Source organism: Pelophylax lessonae, assembly GCF_965119305.1.
Source record: "Pelophylax lessonae genome assembly, chromosome: 11".
Lineage (NCBI taxonomy): Eukaryota > Metazoa > Chordata > Amphibia > Anura > Ranidae > Pelophylax > Pelophylax lessonae.
Window position 1 is genome coordinate 149,115,744 of NC_138778.1, and position 19,070 is coordinate 149,134,813.

Below are 19,070 nucleotides of genomic sequence, written 5' to 3' on the forward strand. Positions count from 1 at the left end.
AGGCAGCAGCCATTTTATTATATATATACTTTTTCTCCATAGCGCGGATATTATTGTTTATCAAGGTTTCCTCCACTGCCCAATATGACTCCCCATTGAACCAGTGGGGACACTCCCCAGACCAGATGAATCACACACTGAGCACATTGAGCAGACCTAACTCACAGATCCTGCTCCCTGTTAATCAGAAAGCAATATAGAATTTACCTGCTGCTCCTCTGATAGGCAGACAGAGCCAAAAACTATACTCAACTCTCTCTAACACCTACCTAGGAGGGTGCTACAAAAAGATGCACAGAGTGGTTTCCTGAGCAGGCAGTCTCCAAACACCGGTGTTTCGGCAATCAGATAGTGTAAAAGTGTCACGTGTAGGCCCTGCACGTTTCACAACAAAGCTATGTTTTTACAAAAAAAAGAATGGAATTTAACTTAGACATGAACACTTTTTTAGTTGTTACTGTTGTAGAAGCCATTATTTCTAATAAAGTCAGTTGATGATCAGCTTGGAGGACCTGCCAAAATGGTTTTAGTGTGATACCTAATATTATGAGTTTGCATGTTCTTTCTGTGCTTGCATGGGTTTCCTTTCACACTCTAAAGACATGTTGGAAGGTTAATTGGCTCCTGTCTAAATTGGTGCTCTTATGTGTATGTATGAATGTGAGTTAGGGGTACTTAGATTGTAAGCTTCTTGAGGGCAGGGACTGATGTGAATGTACAATACATATGTAAATTGATGCGTAAATCGACGGTGCTAAATAAGTACCTGTAATAAATAAATAAAAAATATGTTAGATACAAGAGAGTCTCTGTAGGATACAATCACAGGGTATGGGTGAGGGCCTGGGGGGAGGGAAAGAGAGAGCGCAATGAAATAAAAGATTAAAAAAAAGTGGGGAGGGGGTGGGTGGGAATTACTCTAGTATAGATTACAAGATGTTTGACCCACCACTTACTCTTCTTGGTGGGTCTTTAGGATTTCCTTGTATTTATCAGAGAATTGGAATTGAGTTCAAGAGAACCAAGTCTTACAAACTTGCTCACCTTGGTTTCTGAGGTACAGAGTACAATTTTTCATTTTCAGGAGGGCAGAGGCGTAACTAGAACCTTCAGGGCCCCGATGCAAGAAACCATGCGGGGCCCTTTATTACGGTCCCAAAGCGGGACCCTTTCAAAAGTTCTGCAGTGGGCCCCCTTCCTGCCATCTTGGGGCCTCCCCACAGTGGTGGAATGCCAGGGCCCGGTCGCAAGTGTGACCTTTGCGATCCTGGAAGTTCACCCACTGGTGTCAGTAGTTTTTATTTTTTGATATTTTAATTGTATTTGTTTTTTTATCATTTTATTTTTTTTTTTTTTACAATGTGACTGACTATGACTCTGTCCATTCAGAAAAGGAAGGAGCTGGTAAATTACATATTTACCGACCCCTTCCTGGTTCTCTATTGTGACACATCCCCTGTAGAAGCCGGCAGGAGAGGGGAGGGAGCACAGTGGGGGGGGGGGAGGAGCACAGTAGTGGGAAGGGACCAGGGGAGCACACAGGGGCCCAGAGACAGCAGAACACAAGTGAACTGGATAGGAGGAGTGGCGGGGGCAGCATACAGAGGAACCAATCTCCTCCATTTTCCTTCTGCAGCTACAGGAGGAAAAAGGAGGACAATGATTTCTCTACATGCTGCCCCCGCCGCCCCTCCTATCCAGGTGTACAGGGGAGTAGCACAGGCCCCCTGGAGCATGGGGCCCCGTTGCAATTGCAACCCCTGTAGTTATGCCCCTGCAGGAGGGTATTTACTGTTGTGATCCATTGCCCTATCATGGGGGTAGAAGTTTGTTTCCACTAAGCTAGAACACAGGTCCTTGGTGCTTTAAGCAGGTGGATTACCAAGGAGTGCCAGTATTTCCCTTTGGATGGGGAATTTAGGTTTAGAAAACTAGTTTAGAAAACTAGTCACAAGGTTGTCACCCATTGTAATACCAGCGAGTTCCATAATCAGGTCACACATCCCCCGCCAGTAGGGCTGGATCTGTGATCAAGACCAAAACACATGAAGCAGCATGCCCTCAGATTACCCACATCGCCAACACAAAGGCTCAGCATCAATAAATGTTCGATGGAGTCTCGCAGGTACTCTATACTACCTGGTTTTTATATTTTGTAGCTTGATTCCTGGAGTTTGGAGGAAAATTAGGATTTATTTGCAAATCAAAGGATGTAGCCCTCCTGGTTAAGGTCCTCTCCTATTTAATCAAGAAGGGAGAAGAAGGCATTTTTTGTTTTAATGTGTTAAAGCGGTAGTACAGTGACGTATCATCTATGTGTGCAGGGTGTTTACTGCACACGGGCCCCCGAGGGGGGGGGGGTGAGGGCCCACTGTGACCCACACTGCACCCATGGATGGTCTCTGGTTCACAGCTGGGGATGATTGATGCGGTGGGAGAGACAGCTGTAAGCACCGATCTCTGTGCATGGGTTTTCAGCTGACAAGCGCTTCTCCTTCTCTCCCTTCTGCAGCGGTCAGCTGAAAAACCATGCACAGAGATCGGTGCTCACAGCTGTCTCTCCCGCCGCACCAATCATCCCAGGCTGTTCCCTGTGTCCTCCTGCTCCGCCCCCCATCTGCTCCTCCGGCCCTCTATCCTCCTTCTCTGGCCCCCCTCTGTGTCCTCCTCCTCCGGCCCCGTGTCCTGCTCCTCTGTCCCCCCTCATACCCTGCAGCCGGCTTCCTTCCTCTCCTCCCCCACCAGCTGCTGGGGGGATCTGTCAGGGCCCACTTTTTATCTTGCACACAGGCCCACTCATTTTAGGATACGCCCCTGCGGTAGTAAAATCTGCTTTGTCACATTTACCCACAGGTAAGCTTAAAATAATACTAATAATCTCCTAAATGTGCACTGTTAAGGAGATAGTCGCATGTTTTTAAGCTGGTGACGTCACCAGTGCATGCACACTGTATTCTGAGTGGATGGCATACTGTGCTATTTATTGAGAGTGCTGTTCCAGGACCATGACTCCCGTACACATGGAGCCTGTGAACCTGGGAGAAAGGAAGACAGAACATTTCTGGAGGGCTTTATTTTTAATGTGCTAGTATGCAGCTCGTACTAGCACATTACGGCAGTACCTTGCAAGGGAACTGGATTTTTTGTTTTTGTAAAAGTTTAAGAAAAAAACCACTAAGGTAATTTTTAGATTTTCAAACGGGCTTTGCATGGCATTTTTTTTTCTTTTACTTTTTGTAGCTAATCTTCATTTTTGGGTATGTTTTTTTGTTTGTTGAAGTGCTTAAAAATGTGTGAAAATAGCACCTAAATTAAAATAAATTTATCATTAGGACAGGAAATGAGGGGAAATCTCCCCAATGCAGATTCATACAGCAATAAAAAAAAACCTGTCCAAAGTTTTCAACCTTTCTCCACTCCAATTTGGTAAAAGTCAGGCAATGATGATGTTGTGCAATTCACATTTGTTGGTAACATGCATTGCACTCATTTAAAAAAAAACTTGCATACTGCAGTTTTTGTATGCAGAAGAACGCATGCATGTTTTTAAAAATACATGGCCCAGTTAATCAAAAAGCAAAAAATTGAGTAAGACTCTAGTCAGGCTACCTTAAAGTGGAACTACACTGCATCTGAGCACCCCCAACCCAAAAACACTATTTAATTAAATTTTAATATTCAAAGGAAACTAGTCCATCCATCCATCCATGTCTTCATGCTTTATTTTGCTGAGAAATCACTTTCAAAGACATCCCCTAGCTGTCTGGTCGGGGCCATCTTGAGTAAGGGCAGATGAATTGTTGATGTAGAATTTCAATGCTGGATTCCATTTGCCCTTAGCTCAGACAGGCAGGCAGGAGGGTGTGCTCAGCTGAGAAAACTCCTCCCTCCCTCCAGAAGACTCCTGTGATGTATGACATCATTTATCTAGGCAAGACACCAGGAAGTAACAGTAGAGATATAAAAAAAAAGTTCAAAACAAGTAAATATGATATACTTTCTTATCGATTTACTAATGCTAGCAACGTAAGGATTACAAATAGTCAATGTTGATTGAGAGAGTGAAGTTTCACTTTAGGCCAAAACTGCGGATACTGCAAATTAGTAAGCTTAAATCAATTACAGAGAAAATTAGGGAATATTTAAAATATTATTTTATATTATTGAAACATATATTATTTTTAATTTTACATTGGATTTTAAAATAAATACGTGTAATGCACCTAACATCTGGCTCTGTGTGCTCACCTTTCATCTGTAAACCAGTCATATGCAAACAGGTATTGCACAGAATAACAAAATAAAACAAAGTAGACAAAAAAAGGTATTAAATTTACTTTTTGCAAAAAAAAAAAAAAAACATTGCCTTCCTGTCCAGCTGTTGCAGAACTACACATCCCATGAGGCATTGTAAAACTCTGACATTCAAAGGCATGACTAGGCATGATGGGAATTGTAGTTCCTGAACAACTGGAGGGCCATAGTTTGAAGACCCCTGCTTTAAGGTATAAAAAGTGACAAAAGCCATAATGTTTCCTTACAGCTAAAACCACTGCACATAACTGCTGCTCATACGTGTGTCTCATTGCCTAGTGATGGTGTCATTTGATCTCTTTCGAAGGAGAGGACCAGACCAGTCATTATTCATTTTGAAATACTAAGAAGAAAATATTCTGTGCTGTGTGCAATACCCTGGAAAAAAATTTTCAACAGCTTCACTCACCGTATTGCACACACCAATACCCAAAAGAATTCCAAATAATAGTGTTGCACTGTTGATAAAGCTATGTTGCTCTTATTTTAAAGTGCTCATATTTTAAAGTGCAAATAGTGCCAAGAAATTCATATATATATATATATATATATATATATATATATATATATATATACTAGGCACCACCGATATATCGGGGGCCGATATGCACTTTCCCCGATATATCGGAAATGGCCCCTGAGGTTACCAATATTGCCAATATTTCGGGAAAGTGCATGTGGCGGAGTGATGCCTGCAGCTAGAGGCATCAACCCGGTACCGGTGTCCATAGCCAACAGTCGGCTGTCTTGTAATGACAACCGATGTGGCTAAGAAGCCGCTCGGCTGTCATTACAAGGAGCAGGAGGGGACACCCCCCCCTCCCACCGCCTTCTGCGGCTCGCCTGGAAGACCCGGGCATCCTACCTGCACGGCCGCCGAACAGAAGACCCGATCAAAGCCGCATTCGGCTTTGATCGGGTCTCCATGTGAAAAACTCAGAAGTGATGTCATGACATTACTTCTGGGTACTCGGCGCCACATTAAAAAAACTGACAGCATCCAAAACAGCCAAACTTGATATTGACTTGACCCCCAGATCCCTCCACAAGGAGTACCTGTAAAAATAAAAAAAAATAAAAAGAAAAATTTTTTTACATGTCTGAAAATATCGGCCGATATCGATATCCGATGACCAAAATATCGGTATCAGCATCGGCATTAAAAAAAACGATATCGGTTGATCAGTAATATATACACCCATATATAAAATTTACAGTTGAGATTGGATGTAAACAATAAAGTGCCAGTCCATTAATGTTACATTAAAAAATCCATTCATAAGCCACAATCTGCGTGCATGGCATTAACCCCTTGCCGACCACCGCAAGTACATATACTGCGGCGGTCAGCCCCCCCTGGCCAAAGTGACATACCGGTTCGTCACTCGCCCGCGAGCCAATAGGAGACGAGCGCCGCCAGAGGCGCACTTCCGCACCCGCTCATTCACTGCCATCCCTGCGCGAGTGACCAGCGGCTCCAATGTCCGCCGGCCACTCGCAATCTCCCACTGGAGAGGGAGAAAGGCAGGCGGCTGATGTAAACAAAGCCGCCTGTCATTCTCCCTGGTGTAACTGCAGAGATCATACGATCCTGCTATGTAGGATCGTATGTCTCTGTGGTTACATCAAAAGCCACGCCCCCCCCCCACAGTTAGAATAACGCCCCTAGGGACACACCTAACCCCTGGATCTCTAATAAAGTTAACCCCTTCCCTGCAAGTGTCATTTTTACAGTAACAGTGCATATGTATAGCACTGATTACTGTAGTAATGTCACTGGTCCCACCAAAAGTGTCAAAAATGTCAGTCAAGGGTCCGATCTGTATGCCGCAAAGTCGCAGTCCCGCAAAAAAAATCGCAGATCGCCGCCATTACTAGTTAAAAAAAAAACAATAAAAATGACATAAATCTTAGTTAGTAAACGCAATAACTTTTGCGCAAACCAATCAAAATACGCTTATTGCGATTTTTTTCACCAAAAATATGTAGCAGAAAAAAAATTGACCTAAAATGTTAAAAGAATTAGATTTTTACATTTTTTTGTGGGGGAAATTTCATATGAAAAAATGTGAAAAATATTGTTATTTTTTTCAAAATTGACGCTCTTTTTTTGTTTATAGCGCAAAAAGTAAAAATCGCACAGGTGATCAAATACCACCAAAAGAAAGCTCTGTTTGTGGGAAAAAAAGGACTTCAATTTAATTTGGGTACAGCGTCGCATGACCGTGCAATTGTCCGTTAAAGTCACGCAGTGCCGAATCGCAAAATAGGCCCTGGTCTTTGAGCAGCCAAATCCTCCGGGGCTAGTGGTTAAGAATCATAACTAGTGAAAGAAACCAAATAAACACATTAAGTTCAAAGGAGCTCCAAGTAATTAACTGACAGTGCTCCACCTCCATACAAAAATGGAAGCTTACCGGACACAGAGACCTCTGTTTAAAGGTCTAACCAAGCATCAGTGGGCTCAACTCCCCACACTGGGCATGGAGATATGGCCCTCTTCAGGAAATCAGCATGTCAAATGAACCATCAGAATGGACTTACAGGTTATACAGCCAATTGGATATCAGGCACCATACATTAGTGCGACCAGACGTCGCCGGTTTCTGGGGACAGTTCCCCTACTGAGGACACTGTCCCCGGTCCAAATCTGTCCCAGTTTTGTCCCCGGATAGCATTTCCACCTGTCTGGTAATGCCCCGGACAGTCCAGGTTTAGACACTTGTGGCCAGGTCTCTGTCCACCTGTGAGCTGGACACAATATACTTCCAGTCCCATCCATCCAGGAAATATGTCCTGTGGATAGATCTATTGCCAGACCAAGTTCCGGCTCTTCACTCCACTCAATGAGATTCCTGTCGGCTGCGCCTCTCTGTCTTGCCCGCCCGTTGCCTCTCTCACCCCCTGCCGCCACTGGTGCAGCCTCGATGATCTCCTTTGCAGTCATTGGTTGCTGTCCTAGCAACCAATGACATGTTTTTTTCTGCCATTCACACTGCATAGTGGGGGGTAAATAGCCCTAGAGAGGCTCCACCTCCCAGCTCCGCCCCCCAGCTTGGCTTTCACACTTCCACTCTGTTTGCTATAGCTGCTATGTGAGGTATCGCCGCGATCGTTAGAGTGAGTGCAATAATTTGAGCCCCAGACCTCCTCTGTAATTCTATACTGGAAACCTGTAGAAATTTTAAAAATGTCGCCCATGGGGATTTTTAAGTACCAATGTTTGTCGCCATTTCACGAGCATGCGCAATTTTGAAGCATAAGTTGCTGGGTATTTATTTACTTGGCGTAACATTATCTTTCACATTATAGAAAAAAATTGGGCTAATTTTACTGATTTAATATTTTTTAATTCAAAAAAGTAAATTTATTTAGTAAAAATTGCATTTGTAAGACCGTTGCGCAAATACGGTGTATTAAAAAATATTGCAACAATCTCCATTTTATTCTCTAGGGTCTCTGCTAAAAAAATATATTTAATGTTTAGGGGTTCTAAGTAATTTTCTAGCAAAAAAAAAAAAATAACTTGTAAACAACAAGTGTCAGAAATAGGCCCGGCCCAGAAGTGGTTAACATGCATCTAAACACAAAACAAACATTTAATCAATTGCAACGTACCAGTCAGATGTGCTGGCTGAATTAGTTCCTATTTTTCAGACCAATTTCACTGGTGATTTTACCAATAACACACTTCTTGTCCTAGGGTGTCAACACTCACTTGCTGCACTGTATTTAGAAGTAGAGTTGTCAGTCACCAGTAGGGGCTGGTGCTCCATGGGCCGGGGGGAGGCGGCAGACAGACCACACCATACCACACCCCCCCCCTCCCCCGGACCACACCAGTCCGCACACCATACCCCCCCGGGTCACTGGCTTACTCACCATGTAGAGGGCTTCTCCTTTCTGCAAATTGGGAAACAGGCATCTGGCCAGGAGGAGGATCTGTGTGACAATAGCAAATATTCATTCGCTATTGTCACACAACTGGGTGGGCTCAGGGCGCAGGGCTCTGCGCCCCGAGCCCACCCTTTTTTTTAAGCCTATCAGAGCCTATGGCTCTATTCACATGTTTAAAAAAAAAAATTGGAATCCATGCATCTGGCGCCCCGCATGTAGATTAGGGGGCCGAACGCATGGATGGGGGACAGGACGGGCTGACACTGGTTGTCACCCTAGGCTGCTTTTTTGATTTGGACTATAAATACCTATCAATCTCCTCTTCTCCATTACATAGAGCAGCATTACATGTTTTTGCTGAGAAAGCTGATAGCATTGATTGAGATTTCAGTTCAGTCTACTACTGGAAGATACAAGGGCACATGTTTTCTACTAAGTTAATTTTTTTTTTTTCTTTGCAGAAAATATAGCGAGCCTTTAACCACTTTACCACCGGAGGATTTTGCTGTCTTACGTCTGGGCCACTTTTTGCGATTCGGCACTGTGCGAATTTAACTGACAATTGCGTGATCATGCAACGCCGTACCCAAAACGAAATTTACGTCCTTTTTTTCCCACAAACAGAGCTTTCTTTTGGTGGTATTTGATCACCTGTGCGATTTTTACTTTTCGCGCTATAAACAAAAAAAGAGCGACAATTTTGAAAAAAATAACAATATTTTTGACATTTTTTTATATGAAATTCCCCCCCAAAAAAATGTAAAAATCCAAATTTTTTATCATTTTAGGCCAATTTTTTTTCTGCTACATATTTTTGGTAAAAAAAAATCGCAATAAGCGTATTTTGATTGGTTTGCGCAAAAGTTATTGCGTTTACTAACTAAGGGAAAGATTTCTGTCATTTTTGGTGTTTTTTTTTTTAACGAGTAATGGCGGCGATCTGCGTTTTTTTTTTGCGGGGCTGCGACATTGCGGTGGACAGATCGGACCCTTGACTGACGTTTTTGACACTTTTGGGGGTACCAGTGACATTACTACAGTAATCAGTGCTATAAATATGCACTGCTCCTGTAAAAATGACACTGGCAGGGAAGAGGTTAATTTTATTGGAAAGGGAGGGGTTAATGTATGCCTGGTGCTTACTGACGTGTGTGGGGGGAGGTGACTGAGTGACACAGGGACAGATCACAGGTTCAGCTATGCTGAACCATGCTATCTGACCCTGCCTGTCACTTAGGAGATCCGCCCGCTTTGTTTACACAAGCAGGCGGATCTCCAGACTCGATTCCCCGACGATCGGGGAAGAGCAGCGGCCATCGCCGCTGCTCCTCCCCTGGCCCGACTCTCGCTGTGACTGAATACAGCGGGAGCGAGCCTCCGGCGGCGCGCGCGAGCCGCCGAGAAGGGGGAGTGTCTACCGATGTAGGTCTACGTCGTCAGACCTACAAGAGCCTCTTTGCCGCAGTAGAGCTCTAGTGAGCAGACGGCAAGTGGTTAAGCTGTAGTAAAGTCCACTTTATGATTTTTACCTACAGGTAAGCTTATAATAAGGCTTACATAGCTAGTCAAGTTGAAAAAAGTCCATCTAAAAAAGACACAAGTCCATCAGTAAGCTCAAATTAATTACACAGAAAATAAAAGGAATATTTCAAATATTATTTTATATTATTAAAATATTTACTATTTTTAATTTTACATTGGAATTTTAAATAAATGCATGTAATGTAACTACATCGGATCCTGTGTGCTCACCTTTCATATGCTAACCAGTCATGCACTGAATAACAAACCCCAAAACCTGTAGGTAAAATGAATATCTCTCTAAACATGCACCGAAGTATGGGGGTGTCTAGTGCTTGCTTTAGAGGGGAGGGGAAGCTGCCAGTAGAAAGGGAGAGATTAGGGATGTGGGTGAGAGCGCATAGAATAAAGCAAAATGGTGACCATAGTAGTTGGGAGGGAACAGGGTCCCGTGTACAGGTGGTTAGGTGGACATCTGAGAAGAGTTTAGCAACCTCTTCTGCAGTAATGGGGTCAAAAGGCAAAAGTATTGAATGTGATCACACCACAATAAAGTGAATAATTCCAAATTCCTCTGCCTATAAAATCACATTGTGTGCTATGCACCGCAGACTGATACCTGTGTCAATATACAGGTAAGACCTGTCTTATTGTATCCATGACGCTGGGCCTACTAAGGGTCCAGGATTCGCCCATCATGGTGAGTAGGGTGACCACGTGTCCCGGATCGCCCGGGACAGTCCCGCATTTGGAGAGTCTGTCCCAGGTCCCGGTCACCCTCATTCCGGGACAATGCAGTGTCCCGGAATGATCTGAGCCCGTGAGCCGCCGTCCGCCGACTGCTGCTGTGCTGTGACAGATAGTCACTTCCTTATACTATGCGATCGCCGAATCAGATCGGCATCGCATAGTACTGTCCAGTGTGTGTGGCTCCTCCCCTGCCTTGCTGCATGCAGTCCGCGGCCGAGTCACGTGACGACGGTGATGTCAGCCGGAGCCGGGATCTCTACTGTGCGGTGCCTCAGCCTGCTGTAACTGACTGTCTGTAATCCAACGGCCGTATTGTAGAGTAATATATTGGTTATTTATACATTAAGAAATATGTGGAATTGTTTTGCAGTCTGTTATTTATGGTTGGTAAAGTATTCATATTTTGTAAAAGTTCCTGCTCATTAAGAAAAAAAAAAAAATTAAAAAAACTGTTCTTTAATGCAACTTGTTTTGTTTTCTATTTCTTCAGAGATATCTAAGTAGCCAGTTAAAGTGTGCAGAAATACTGAAAAATGCACAGACAGATATGTTTTTGCCAGTCTCACTTATAAGTTTGACGAAATGCACTTGGGAAAGTAAGTGTCCCTGAATGGCAGTTAGGAAATGTGGTCACCCTAATGGTGAGCCCACCCCCAAAGAGGTCTTCAGACTCTGGAAATAATTAAAATGGACCAAGGCACTTGACCTGTATAATGCTCTGCGGCTAACTATGCACATTGCACTACATAAGTAGGGCCTAACGCAAACATTACAGGCCCTGCTTATGTAGTGGAGCCCAGGTATGGTCCCCAAGGTACACATCAACTGTAAACCATCTGGAAACTGCTAGCCAGCCATAGGCAGTAACTTTAGTCAGAACTTGATAAAAGCTTCAGAGAGAAAAAAAATCAATAGTTTACAAATGAAAAATACTTCTCCAGAGGAGAACAGGTCCATCATCTAAGTACACTAGCAAAAAATGGAGTCTCACAAAGTGGGTGGAGTTATCTGGTGCAGTCTAGCAAGATTTTTGCCAGTGTCCAGTCACCTGAAGGTAAGCCTTCATATAACCCATAGCCTCTGAATACAAGTCCTGTGTCCTGTACTGTACGAATAAGATAACACATTTAGGCCTCATGTACACTGCTGCTGATAAACGGAGCAGTTGGGTGTTTTTTTCAGCACCTCTAAACTCTCCTCTATGTTATCTTATCTGTCCATGTACACAGAGACATTTATAGTCCTTTAGAGACAGTTAACCACTTAAGCCCCGGAAGATTTTACCCCCTTCCTGACCAGGGGTTTTTTTGCGATTTTTTTTTTTACTGCGTGATTTTAACGGACAATTGCGCGGTCGTGCAACGCTGTACCTAAACGATTTTGATGTTCTTTTTTTCCCAAATTTTTTTATATGAAATTTCCCCCCAAAAAAAATGTAAAAATCAAATTTTTGGCCAATTTGTTTTCTGCTACATATGTTTGGTAAAAAAAATCGCAAAAAAAGCGTATTTTGATTGGTTTGCGCAAAAGTTATTGCGGGAAAGATTTCTGTCATTTTTTTTTTTAACGCGTAATGGTGGCGATCTGCGATTTTTTTTTTTTTTTGCGGTACTGCCACATTGCGGCGGACAGATCGGACCCTTGACTGACATTTTTGACACTTTTGGGGGTACCAGTGACATTACTGCAGTAATCAGTGCTATACATATGCACTGTTACTGCAAAACGACACTGGCAGTGAAGGGGTTAACTTTATTGGGGAAGGAGGGGTTAAGTGTGTCCCTAGGGGTGTGCTTTTTACTGTGATTGGCTGTGGCTACTAGTGTAGGAACAGTGATCAACTGTCCTACATAGTAGAACTGTATGATCACCATTTCTACACAGGGGAGAATGACAGGCGGCTTGTTTACATCAGCCGCCTGCCTTTCTCCCTCTGCACCGACGATCGCCGAGTGACCGGCGGACATCGGGTCTGCCGGTCACACGCACGGACTTGCTAGGGAACGAGCCGGGGCGGGAGCGCGCCTCTGCAGGCGCGCACTCGCCCGCTATTGGCTCCCAAGCAAGTGACAGGCTATATATACGTCACTTTGCCTGGCCGGGGCTGACTGCCGACGTATATAGTCGTGCGGCGGTCGGCAACCGGTTAAAGAGGTTGTAAACCCACATTTTTTATTTTTTTTTTCAACCTGAAAGAGAAACACATAATGAGCTAGTATGCATAGCATACTAGCTCATTATGAAATGCTTACCTTAGAACGAGCCCCCGCCGTACTGCCCGATTACCTGTATGACGGGCGACATGTTCAGTCGCCCGTCTTCCGGGATTGCAGCATCCGGCCATCTGATTGGCCAGAGTCGCAGTGACGTCACTCCAGCGCACGCGCACGGGAGCCAACGATCACGGCACGGGGCTCTGAAGGAACCGCACCATAGCGCATGCGCCAGTGATGTCATTGGCTGCATGCAAAGTAAATATCTCCTAAACGGTACATGTTTAGGAGATATTTACAGTACCTATAGGTAATCCTTATCATAGGCTTACCTATAGGTACAACTTCCAGAGGAGGGTTTACTTCCTCTTTAAGTTTAGTGGCATTTTTTTGAAAGCAAAAAATTGCATTCAGGACGGAAGTTTATTGGCATTTGAAATGCCAAATGCTTGTAACAGCGTGCAAATCTAAACATGGTAACTCGCGTTTATAGGCATTTCGTTTATAGGCATTTCAATGGGGACACATACACTTCTAAACGCAAACGCCGCTAAACGCGACATGTAAACGCAGCAAAACAGACATTGTTTAGTTACTAGCTGTCAAGTTCCAGCGTTCAGGAGAGAATTTTAAACGTCCTGTGTATATGAAGCCTTAAAGTCAATATTATATTTGTAAGATATTTTAGAGAAAACATGACTTGTTATTTTTTATGTTTTTTTTATATCTTTCTAGAATCCCACTTTAAGTCTTAACTTTTTTTTTACTTGCAACATCGCAAACTGGTAAAAAATATATAAATGGTTTAAATATTGAATCAATTATTATGGTGATGGATAGTATATATTTATCCCATTTGAATTGAGGATGTGAAGTGCCTTACCTTCATTTTTATTTTTAATTGCACATAGTGTTATTTATACTTAAAGGGGAGCTACATTGTAAACTTTTTTGCATATACTGTATACCCTATATTACCAAAAGTATTGGGACGCCTGCCTTTACACACACATGAACTTTAATGGCACCCCAGTCTTAGTCTCTAGGGTTCAATATTGAATTGGCCCACCCTTTGCAGCTATAACCGCTTCAACTCTTCTGGGAAGGCTGTCCACAAGGTTTAGGAGTGTATCTATGGGAATGTTTGACCATTCTTCCAGAAGCGCATTTGTGGACGGGAAGGCCTGGCTCGCAGTCTCCGCTCTAATTCATCCAAAAATGTTGTATTGGGTTGAGGTCAGGACTCTGTGCAGGCCAGTCAAGTTCTTCAACTCCACACTAGCTCATCCATGTCTTTATGGACCTTGCTTTCTGCACTTGTACTCAGTTATGTTGAAACAGGAAGGGGCCATCCCCAAACTGTTCCCACTAAGTTGGGAGCATGAAATTGTCCAAAATGTCTTGGTATGCTGAAAGTGCCATATTGATTACTATATGGGACATCCCATAGCAAGGCATCTGAGGGGAGGGGGATAGCATAAATACCGCAATCAGACCACAAGATATCTACATAGCTGCCTGCAGAACACTGCGGCCAAATGCAGTTGATAGAATCTAGTGAGCGTATGCACCGATGACCAAGTCACGGCTTTGCAAATCTGAGCCATTGAAGCTTGATGGCCAACTGCGCAAGAGGCACCTACCCTTCTGGTAGAGTGTGCCTTTACGGGAAAAGGTGGAACCTTCCCTTTCAAACCATACGCCTGGATAATAACCTGGCAAATCCAATGAGAAACTGTAGACTTAGAGGCTGCCTGCCCTTTCCTGGGCCCTTCTGGCAGCATAAACAAAAGATCGGTCTTACGAATCTGAGCTGACCTTTTCAAGTAAATCTTAAGTGCACGTACTACATCAAGAGAATGTAATAACTTTTCCTCCTCTGTTTGAGGATCTGGAAAAAAAGGAAGGCAGTATAATGTCCTGATTCAAATGAAAGGTTGACAACACCTTGGGAAAAAAAAAACCTGGGTGTGGACGTAGAGTCACCCTATCTTGATGTAAAATCAAGAATGGCTCTTTGCAAGAAAGAGCTGCTAGTTCCGATACTCTTCTGACTGAAGTTATCGCAACAAAAAAGACCAATTTTCTGGTCAAAAGAGGCAGGGAAATATGCCCTAAGGGTTTAAAAGGCTGTTTCTGTAAAAGTGCCAACACCAAATTTAAATCCCAAGGACGCAATGGTGGCTTCACTGGTGGAAGCATATATAACATTCCTTGAATGATGGTTTGAACCAAGGAATGCAAAGCGATCGGTCACTGGAAAAAACCGACAAGGCTGAAATTTGACCCATAACCGCTTGCCAACCACCCACCGCACATACTGTATATACCGCAGCAGGCTAGCTCTGCTGCGCGAATCGGCGTATGGGTACGTCGGTTCGCAGGAGCTGTGATGGGGGGCGAGCGCGCCACTGTGTTAACCCCTTCCCTGCCAGTGTCATTATTACAGTAACAGTGTATAATTTTAGGACTGATTACTGTAGCAATGTCACCGCCCCCCCCCCCCCCCCAAAAGTATAAAAAATGTAAGTTAGGAGTCCGATCTGTCCGTCACAATATCGCAGTCCTTCTAAAAATCACAGATCGCCGCCATTACTAGTAAAAAATAAATAAATAAAAAATTACGTAAATCTTTTTCCTAGTTTGCAGACTCGATAACTTTTGTGCAAACCAATCAAAATACGCTTATTGCGATTTTCTTTATCAAAAATATGTAGCAGAATACAAATTGGCCTAAAAGGAATGTTATATAGCAGAATGTGAAAAATATATATTTTTTTTTCTAGACTTGTCGCTATTTTTTTGTTTATAGCGCAAAGAATAAAAATCACCCAGGTGATCAAATACCACCAAAAGAAAGCTCTGTTTGTGGGAAAAAAAGTAAATCAATTTTATTGACCGCACAATTGTCCGTTAAAGTAACGTAGTGCCGAAATGCAAAAAATGGCCTGGTCATTAAGGGGACAAATCCTTCCGGTCCAGAAGTGGTTAATAGCGTCTAAGACAAATTTCATATCTACCCCTACTTGCAAGAAGGCTAAACCTGTAGAGCACAATGCCTGAGCACCTTTGGGAATGGTTTTGCCAAGGGTCCGGATACCAGGGTCAAGTGCCTAAAAAGGACAACGTTAAAGGCAAAACCTTGTATCTACTTTCCCGAATTCAGGTACCATCCTTTTAGTCTTTGACTTTTTGGGATGAATCTCAAACCTAACCCCTTAGATTCAGAAATCTTTGATCGGAGTTTGTAGCATATTCTTCTTTCTTCTTTGAAAAAACATAAAAATGTGGAGAGCTTCTCCACAGTGACCATAACCTTTAAGACAATTGCGCAAAAACCAAGGTACTTCCGTTGTATAGAGTGATCCCTTGCCAAGTAGTAAGCAGTATAGTTCCAGCTGAGCGAGGCTGTCTGATGAGCGTTCATGGGGTAACTGGTCATGAATGTGCTGGAACTTGGACAAGGCAGCTTCACGTTGAATGGGGAATGTCAGTTTCCAGCTTGTGTGCTTGTGTAGAAGACGGCGAGAAGAGGGAGAGACTCTCAGAGGGGGAGAATCTGGGACAAACATGAATGTTAAGGGCTCTCTCTTTCTTTGGATAGACTGAATTTTAAGGGCTCTCTCTTTCTTTTAGACAGTCAGACCTTTTCCCACACTCTCACCACCTACCACCACACCAGCCACCATCCCATAATCTCCCTCCATGCTCTTACCACTTGCCACCCCAAAACCCCCCTCATTGTCTCCATCTACTACCATGCCTACTACCACCACAATACCCCACCCTGCACTCTTACCACCTACCAGTCTGCCATCCTTCATGCTCTCACCATCTACCACCACAACACCCCTTTTCTCACTTCCATTTTTTCACTCCTTTACCAGTATGCATGCCACACCCTTGTGCTCTTACGTCCTACAACCATGCCTGCAACCCCTTCCACTCTCACAACTTACCACCATGCAGCTACAGTTCCCCCTTCACTACAACACCTGCCACTCATCCCCCTTGCACTGCTATTACTCATTATCATGCGTGGAAACCCTTCAATTGTTCCCATCTGCTGTACCACCTCGCTTGCAAATACCATATTTATTCAGCCTGCTCTCACCACATACCACCGCACCTGTTTCCCCCCACTGTCACCACCTACTACTATACTAGCCCTACACCAATTCTTCACCAACTAATACTATACCTGCTACCCCCTCAGGTCCACTACCACTTTGTCTGCTACCACCCCATTCTCCCCGCTCTTACCACCTATCACAAAACCTGTCACCATGCCAATGTTAATCCCCTTCTTTTCCCTCAAATCTACCAGCATGCCACCACCTCTACCCTACACCCTAACCAGCTACCACCACACCTAACACCTTCACCACACTCTCTTTCACCAATACTACCAGGCCCTCTATCACACTCTACCCACACAAATAAAGGAGCATCATTTAGCTATGTGTCTGTGAGTGTGTTTGCGGGGATGGGGGAGAAGGGGGTGGAAATGTTTGTACTCCCCTAAATATGTCTGCTCTCAATTCCTTCTATCACTGCTCTCCCTACCAAATCATTTACCACCTGACCTGCGTACATTCCTTCTGCCAGCTCACACTCTTCTCCTTCACTGCTTATCTCTTGCCTGTTCCTAGCTCTCCAATCCAGTGAGAAACCTATGGGCGAAACTTCTTCAACATTATTTCTAATATCCCATATCTTGACTGTTCTAGAATTGCCCTACTTTTGCTGGAACAGATTAAAGTGTTCCCTACCATGATGCGACAAGCAATGTACTTGTGCAGGATAGCTTTTAAGCAGTGGTGCCAAGTAATATTCCTTTATAGGAAGAAACAGGGAGATATTCTGACATATAGTAATCATCGTTCACTAACCTGATTGTACTAAACCAAATGATGGTTGTTTTGGGATGCTACATTTAGTAAATCATCATTAACCACTTCTGGACTGGAAGGATTTGCCCCCCTAATGACCAGGCCATTTTTTGCGATTCAGCACTGCGTTATTTTAACGGAAAATTACACGGTCGTGCGACACTGTACCCAAATAAAAGTGATGTACTTTTTTTGCAACAAATAGAGCTTTCTTTTGGTGGTATTCGATCACCTGTGCGATTTTTTTTTTTTGGCGCTATAAATGAAAAAAGAGCAACAATTCTGAAAAAAAAAAATATTTTTCATTTTGGATGTATTCCAGAGATAAGACTATAATCCTTCCACTTTATAAAACTCTGATCCGACCACATCTGGAGTATTCTGTCCAGTTCTGGTCGCCAGTCCTCAGGAGGGATGTGTTGGAGCTGGAGAGAGTCCAGAGAAGGGCAACTAATTAGGGGATTGGAGGACCTTAATTATGAAGAGCGTCTGCAATCGCTTGATTTATTCACTGGAGAAAAACAGCTATTCAGTCGGAAGGATTGCATGAGGACTCGAGGGCATACAATGCGATTAGAGGAGAAGCGTTTTAACCTCAGGCAACGTGGGGGGTTCTTTACTGTTAGGGCTACAAGATTGTGGAATTCTCTACCACAAGAGGTGGTTTCTGCGGGAAGTATGGAGACTTTCAAAAGACTCTTAGACGTACATCTCAAGGATCAGAACATTCAGGGGTATGCAAGATGATTACAGCCACACACACCTACACAAGTTGAACTGGATGGACTATTGTCTTTATTCAACCTCACCTATTATGTAACTATGTAACGTTCTGCTATATAACATTCCTCAAAAAAAAAATGTAAAAATCAATTTTTTTCATCCTTTTAGGCCAATTTATTTTCTGATACATATTTTTGGTAAATAAGCGTATTTTGATTGGTTTGCACAAAAGATATTGTGTCTACAAACTACGAGAAAGATTTATGTCATTTTTATTTATTTATTTTTTTTACTAGTATTGGCGGCGATCTGCTATTTTAGAGGGAATGCGATATTGCGGCGGACAAATGGGACCCCTAACTAACATTTTTGACTCTTTTGGGGGTACCAGTGACATTACTACAGTAATCAGTGCTATAAATATGCACTGTTACTGTAATAATGACACTGGCAGGGAAGGGATTTCCCCAGGGTTGATCAAAGGATTAAGTGTGAGCCTAGGGGAGTGTTTTCTGACTGTATGGGGGAGGGACTTGTGAAATGAACACAGAGACCTGTGATCCTAAATAGGAGGATCACAGGCGCTCTGTGATAATTTCAGAGAGAACCGGTGCCCGGCGGCAATCGCGGCCGACGGCCCTGTGGGTCAGTATCACCGCTGCCTAGTTGCCCCCAGGAGTGCTCCCACTAACCTCCGTACAGGTACGCCGGTTCACGCAGCCGAGCCAGCCTGCCGCAGTATATCTGCTGCGGGCGATCG